This window comes from Rutidosis leptorrhynchoides, chromosome 2 (genome assembly GCF_046630445.1).
Source record: "Rutidosis leptorrhynchoides isolate AG116_Rl617_1_P2 chromosome 2, CSIRO_AGI_Rlap_v1, whole genome shotgun sequence".
Taxonomy (NCBI): domain Eukaryota; kingdom Viridiplantae; phylum Streptophyta; class Magnoliopsida; order Asterales; family Asteraceae; genus Rutidosis; species Rutidosis leptorrhynchoides.
In genome coordinates, this window is record NC_092334.1 from 562093576 (window position 1) to 562101147 (window position 7572).

General features: G+C 36.1%; 1 non-coding gene across 1 annotated transcript; it reads right to left on the reverse strand.

Annotated features, from left to right (window-relative positions):
• Nucleotides 1–7216: 7216 nt before the first annotated feature.
• Nucleotides 7217–7323, reverse strand: LOC139895328 (small nucleolar RNA R71). The gene has a single exon (XR_011775784.1). It is a non-coding gene; the product is annotated as a small nucleolar RNA R71 (small nucleolar RNA).
• Nucleotides 7324–7572: the final 249 nt, after the last annotated feature.

A 7572-nucleotide genomic window follows, 5' to 3' on the forward strand; every position in this document is an offset into this window, starting at 1 on the left:
TTTATTAAGTCTGGTAATCTAAGAATTAGGGAACAGACACCCTAATTGACGCGAATCCTAAAGATAGATCTATTGGGCCTAACAAACCCCATCCAAAGTACCGGATGCTTTAGTACTTCGAAATTTATATCATATCCGAAGGGTGTCCCGGAATGATGGGGATATTCTTATATATGCATCTTGTTAATGTCGGTTACCAGGTGTTCACCATATGAATGATTTTTATCTCTATGTATGGGATGTGTATTAAAATATGAAATCTTGTGGTCTATTGTTACGATTTGATATATATAGGTTAAACCTATAACTCACCAACATTTTTGTTGACGTTTAAAGCATGTTTATTCTCAGGTGAATACTAAGAGCTTCCGCTGTTGCATACTAAAATAAGGACAAGATTTAGAGTCCATGTTTGTATGATATTGTGTAAAAACTGCATACAAGAAACATATGTCGATGTAATATATGTCTATTGTAAACCATTATGTAATGGTCGTGTGTAAACAGTATATTTTAGATTATCATTATTTGATAATCTACGTAATGTTTTTTAAAACCTTTATTGATAAAATAAAGGTTATGGTTGTTTTAAAAATGAATGCAGTCTTTGAAAAACGTCTCATATAGAGGTCAAAACCTCGCAACGAAATCAATTAATATGGAACGTTTATAATCAATATGAACGGGACATTTCAGATGCTGCCATCACATTCCCGGGACTACCACCGCAATACTCTTGGGATGAACCAATAGTCATTACCGTCCTGATTGATGGGTTCCCGGTCAGCAAAATGTACACCGACACAGGAAGTGAAGTTGAAGTCTTGTATGCTCATTGCCTTTCCCTGCTCCCAAAGTGTAGGAAGGAAGATGAGACAATCTAATGCTGTCATTTCTGGATTCACAGGTTTCATTGAATAACCCCTAGGTAGGCTCGAGGCAACAGTCACGGTGGTTGTCCAACCCTACCTCCGTAGCGAAGTCATCGACTTTTATGTTGTCAAATCCGTGACTGCTACAAACGTGATACTAGGAAGACTATTCTTCAAGAAGTTCGGTGCAATAGCATCTACCGCTCATGGTATACTCAAACTACCAACTGAAATGTCCCGTTCTTATTGATTAAAAACGTTCCATATTAATTGATTTCGTTACGAGGTTTTGACCTCTATATGGGACATCTTTCAAAGACTGCATTCATTTTTAAAACAAACCAAAACCTTTATTTCATAAATAAAGGTTTAAAAAGCTTTACGTAGATTATCAAATAATGATAATCTAAAATATCCTGCTTACACACGACCATTACATAATGGTTTACAATACAAATACGTTACATCAAAATCAGTTTCTTGAATGCAGTTTTTACACAATATCATACAAACATGGACTCCAAATCTTGTCCTTATTTTAGTATGCAACAGCGGAAGCTCTTAGTATTCACCTGAGAATAAACATGCTTTAAACGTCAACAAAAATGTTGGTGAGTTATAGGTTTAACCTATATATATCAAATCGTAACAATAGACCACAAGATTTCATATTTCAATACACATCCCATACATAGAGATAAAAATCATTCATATGGTGAACACCTGGTAACCGACATTAACAAGATGCATATATATAAGAATATCCCCATCATTCCGGGACACCCTTCGGATATGATATAAATTTCGAAGTACTAAAGCATCCAGTACTTTGGATGGGGTTTGTTAGGCCCAATAGATCTATCTTTAGGATTCGCGTCAATTAGGGTGTCTGTTCCCTAATTCTTAGATTACCAGACTTAATAAAAAGGGGCATATTCGATTTCGATAATTCAACCATAGAATGTAGTTTCACGTACTTGTGTCTATTTTGTAAATCATTTATAAAACCTGCATGTATTCTCATCCCAAAAATATTAGATTTTAAAAGTGGGACTATAACTCACTTTCACAGATTTTTACTTCGTCGGGAAGTAAGACTTGGCCACTGGTTGATTCACGAACCTATAACAATATATACATATATATCAAAGTATGTTTAAAATATATTTACAACACTTTTAATATATTTTGATGTTTTAAGTTTATTAAGTCAGCTGTCCTCGTTAGTAACCTACAACTAGTTGTCCATAGTTAGATGTACAGAAATAAATCGATAAATATTATCTTGAATCAATCCACGACCCAGTGTATACGTATCTCAGTATTGATCACAACTCAAACTATATATATTTTGGAATCAACCTCAACCCTGTATAGCTAACTCCAACATTCACATATAGAGTGTCTATGGTTGTTCCGAAATATATATAGATGTGTCGACATGATAGGTCGAAACATTGTATACGTGTCTATGGTATCTCAAGATTACATAATATACAATACAAGTTGATTAAGTTATGGTTGGAATAGATTTGTTACCAATTTTCACGTAGCTAAAATGAGAAAAATTATCCAATCTTGTTTTACCCATAACTTCTTCATTTTAAATCCGTTTTGAGTGAATCAAATTGCTATGGTTTCATATTGAACACTATTTTATGAATCTATACAGAAAAGTATAGGTTTATAGTCAGAAAAATAAGTTACAAGTCATTTTTGTAAAGGTAGTCATTTCAGTCGAAAGAACGACGTCTAGATGACCATTTTAGAAAACATACTTCCACTTTGAGTTTAACCATAATTTTTAGATATAGTTTCATGTTCATAATAAAAATCATTTTCTCAGAATAACAACTTTTAAATCAAAGTTTATCATAGTTTTTAATTAACTAACCCAAAACAGCCCGCGGTGTTACTACGACGGCGTAAATCCGGTTTTACGGTGTTTTTCGTGTTTCCAGGTTTTAAATCATTAAGTTAGCATATCATATAGATATAGAACATGTGTGTAGTTAATTTTAAAAGTCAAGTTAGAATGATTAACGTTTGTTTGCGAACAAGTTTAGAATTAACTAAACTATGTTCTAGTGATTACGAGTTTAAACCTTCGAATAAGATAGTTTTATATATATGAATCGAATGATGTTATGAACATCATTACTACCTCAAGTTTAGTAGGTAAACCTACTGGAAGTGACAAGAAATGATCTAGCTTCAAAGGATCTTGGATGGCTTGAAAGTTCTTGAAGTAGGATCATGACACAAAAACAAGTTCAAGTAAGATTTTTACTCGAATTAAGATAGTTTATAGTTATAGAATTTGAATCAAAGTTTGAATATGAATATTACCTTGAATAAGAAAGATAACCTACTGTATATAACAAAGGTTTCTTGATCTTAGATGATTACTTGGAATGGATTAGAAAGCTTGGAAGTAAATTAGTAAACTTGAAGGGATTTTTGAAGTGTTCTTGAAGTGTTCTTCCTATGATGATTATAGCTTGATTCTTGAAGTGATTTTTGATGAAGATGATGATTAACTACTGGAAAAATACGTTCATAATAGTGTGTGTGTGTGTGTTAAGAGAGAATTAGAAAGAGAATTGGAAGTGAAATGGAGTGAATGATGAGTGGTAATTGGTGAGTGGTGAGTGGGGTTAAAAGGAGTTCTAGTTAGTTGAATAGCTCATGGTAGAAGTTAAAATTGATTAGTCATACATGACATAATCAAGTGTGGAATCCCATGATAGTTCCTATTGGTATATACTCATAGTAAGTACATTTTAAAGCTGTGTATAATACGGGTAAGAATACGACTAGAATTCTTGATGAAAGAAAAGAATGGAAATGTAACTGTAACCATTTTCGTTAAGTATGAGTGTTTTGATATATGTCTTGAAGTCTTCCAAAAGTATTTTAATACATCTAAATACACTACATGTATATACATTTTAACTGAGTCGTTAAGTCATCGTTAGTCGTTACATGTAAGTGTTGTTTTGAAACCTTTAAGTTAACGATCTCAATTAATGTTGTTAACCCATTGTTTATTATATCTAATGAGATGTTAAATTATTATATTATCATGATATTATGATATATTAATATATCTTAATATGATATATATATACATTTAAATGTCGTTACAACGATAATCGTTACATATATGTCTCGTTTCGAAATCCTTAAGTTAGTAGTCTTGTTTATATGTATATAACTCATTGTTAATATACTTATGGAGATACTTACTTATCATAATCTCATGTTAACCATATGTATATCCATATATATATCATCATGTCATTTTTACAAGTTTTAACGATCGTGAATCGCCGGTCAACTTGGGTGGTCAATTGTCTATATGAAACATATTTCAATTAATCAAGTCTTAACAAGTTTGATTGCTTAACATGTTGGAAAAATTTAATCATGTAAATATCAATCTCAATTAATATATATAAACATGGAAAAGTTCGGGTCACTACACCAACCAGGCGAGGCGTGGTGATATCGGCTAAAAAGTCACGTTTTCACCCCGGTATTAAGGCCCAAAAACAAGAAAGATTAAACCTTTATTGGAAAAATACCCACTTCGTTGGTTAGAATTGAAGAACAAGTAATTACAAAGACGGTGCAAAAAGAATCAAGAGAATCGGAGCTAAAACGAAGATTCTAGAGCGAAAACGGTGAAAGACAAGAAATCAAGTTACGATCCAAGGAATCAGCAAGCCAAAGGGCTTGCCAAATGGGCTTGCCAAATGGGCTGCCAGTATGGCAAACGGCCTGCCAAATGCCCTGATCAAATGGCCTCGATAAACGGCTTGCCTGATCAAACGGCCCCTGCAAACGGCCTGCCAGCCGTTTGCAGGCAAACATCTTGTTTATATAAAGGGTCTTTGTCATTCATTCCAACACACACTTCAATTCACTTCTTTCTCTCTCTTATACAATATTAGTCATACTCTCAAGGCCTTCGACTCTGTGCGGTAAACCTAGTACCCAGAGAAGAACGCCGAAGATTGTATTAGGAGCGGTCCGGAGTCTTGAAGTTGTCACTTTTGTATTCGGAACTCGTTTAATCTACTGGTACTTCTATCCCTTATCTTTATATAATGTCTTCCATTATTATGTTATGTGATATTGTTGCCATGATTAGCGAGTAGTTATCTTTAGTGCATGCTATGATGTAAGTAGTTATAATGCCGAAATAATGTTATGGTTTGTGTATGCTGTTAAAATGCTTTCCGATTATGCTTTAAACTCAATCGCTTTTCCAACTAATAGAACGTAGTTATTGGCTCTGTTATTGGGAAGTCGCGAACCCCGATTCAGAGTACACTATCTGTGTCACCCCTTGATAAGAGAAGTCTATCGGATACAGCATGAGGTCGACTAAGGCACACCGGTTGTAGTAAGTCTATCAAGCTTTGGATTCCGACTGAGGACTCTTTCGTAGTGAAACAACTGACTAGACCCTTAATACATTGTCGGTCCCAGACCATGCTAGTGTAGTCACCAAGCATATAAACTTCGTACGTGCACGCTAAAGCACAGCAGTTGTTGTAAGCTGTACCTCTGCTAAGTAAGACCATGGAACTCGGTTAGTGTTGACTAGTACACTGCACCATAACACGGTCTCAAGAATTACACCCCACTTGAGGGATTCTTAGTTAATTAAGGAACTGTTTGTTTAGACACATAAATGATTAGACCGTCAGGATAACCGAACGTGTTCATGGAAGTCAGCTTGACTTGGCCATGGTGTTCTTTATGCTTGAACTCTTTTTAAGGGCCTAACTATCTTTTAAAACCAATCATTAACGAAAGCATTGAAACACATCACGTCTCTCGGATATGGTAAACCATTGTGGAATGTTAATACGTCACCCAACCGAGTCGCTCAATTGGATGAGCCGTCTGAACGTGTATGCCTGTAGTCAGACTGCACGGGCGTCGGGGGTAAGGGACGTTGCTGTCTATTCAGAATCTTCAAGCCTAATGGAGTACCCAGTGACATGTCTTATGACAGGGGCGTTTAGGACCAGTATAATGAATACAAGGCCTCTGCCTATTCATGAGCCTGCATTCCATAATCTCGGCAGAATAACTGATGAAATCATAGTATGCACTCACTTTAACCTTATCTGAATTGCGAATTTTATCGCATTTACTTTATCTGTCTTATAAATTAGAAAATCCTAAAATTAAGTAACCACTACTCCTTCCTAACTATCTTAGGCTTAAATATAGGTTCGATTCTACCGATATCTCAAAAATACGACTCTAGGTCATACTTCCCTTACTCATACTAAGGAGTAGTACGATTTAGGCCCCGCTAAATATAAATTTAAAACAGTACCCTTCCCCCTTGGTGGCTGATTCTGGCGTGCTGCGGCCTGACGACACCGCGCGAATAAAACCATCTGTTTCGGCCATATCAAGAGGGTAGCTAGTTTTTGGCGCCGCTGCCGGGGAACTGGTATCAGGAAATACTGCTCTCTATCAAACTTAATCACAAGAATTTAGTGGTGTCTAAGAAAGACAATTATACACGGACTTGGTTGTTGGATTTTTCGAACAGTCGCCAATTATATTGGGACCAAAAGGATCCTGCCTCTCCGTAGTCGGCCTAGCCACTTGGTTTGTTGAATATTTCGTGCGGAGCTCTGTTATCGAAATACCAGGGAATCAGTAGCCGTAACCAAAAACATATTCAACCATAGGATAGTTAGTTAATTAAATTAGATTACCTTAGAATTAGATTACTTTAGAATTAGACTACCTTAGACTAGTTTAGTTTACCTTAGATTACTTTAGAAATTTAGTTTATTTGCTAAAAATTAAAAACAAAAAGGCATACCCAGTGTATGATCCAAACCCGATCTAGACCAGGGTCGTTGTTAATCGTACCTGATCCAGACGCAATAATCTCTAAAGCACGCAAGGAAGCACGAATCAGAAATCGAATGGCGTTACACGTTACTTTAGCAGAAAATACCAAACCCTCGATTGAAGGTCGAGGAGGACCGATCAGATTTCCAGAGATTCAAGGACACTCGTTCGAGTTAAAACATCACATTAGCCAGCTCTTCCAGAATAGCTGTCAGTTTCATGGATTACCGAATGACGATCCTAATTCTCACCTTGATAAATTCATATCTCTTTCGAACTCCTACAAACAGCCAGGGATAGGACAAGATATAGTCCGGCTATACTTGTTCCCTTATTCTCTCACTCATCATGCTCAAACTTGGTTTGAAGGACTGGAAAAAGATTTCATCACATCATGGACGGAGATGGCTACTAAATTCCTAACCAAATATTTCCCTCCTTCTAAACAAACCAAACTAAAGAATGAAATCATTAACTTCAAACAAAGTTATGATGAATCTCTTTACACTGCATGGGAGCGATTCAAAACCCTGCTGAAGAAATGCCCTAATCACCAGCTAGAACGGTCAGCCCAAATCTGTACCTTCTACAATGGTCTTACGGTAAATCATAAGACGACGATCGATGCAGCAGCTCAAGGGAATCTGATGAACCAAACCGCAGACGAAGCATGGGAATTGCTCGAGAACATGACAGTGCATCATCATGACTGGAACAGTGGTGAAACAACTTCATCATCTGCCCCACTCTCTGCACTTAACAATCAAACGGAGGCCATCAAATCCCTCACGGATAAGATGGAATCTCT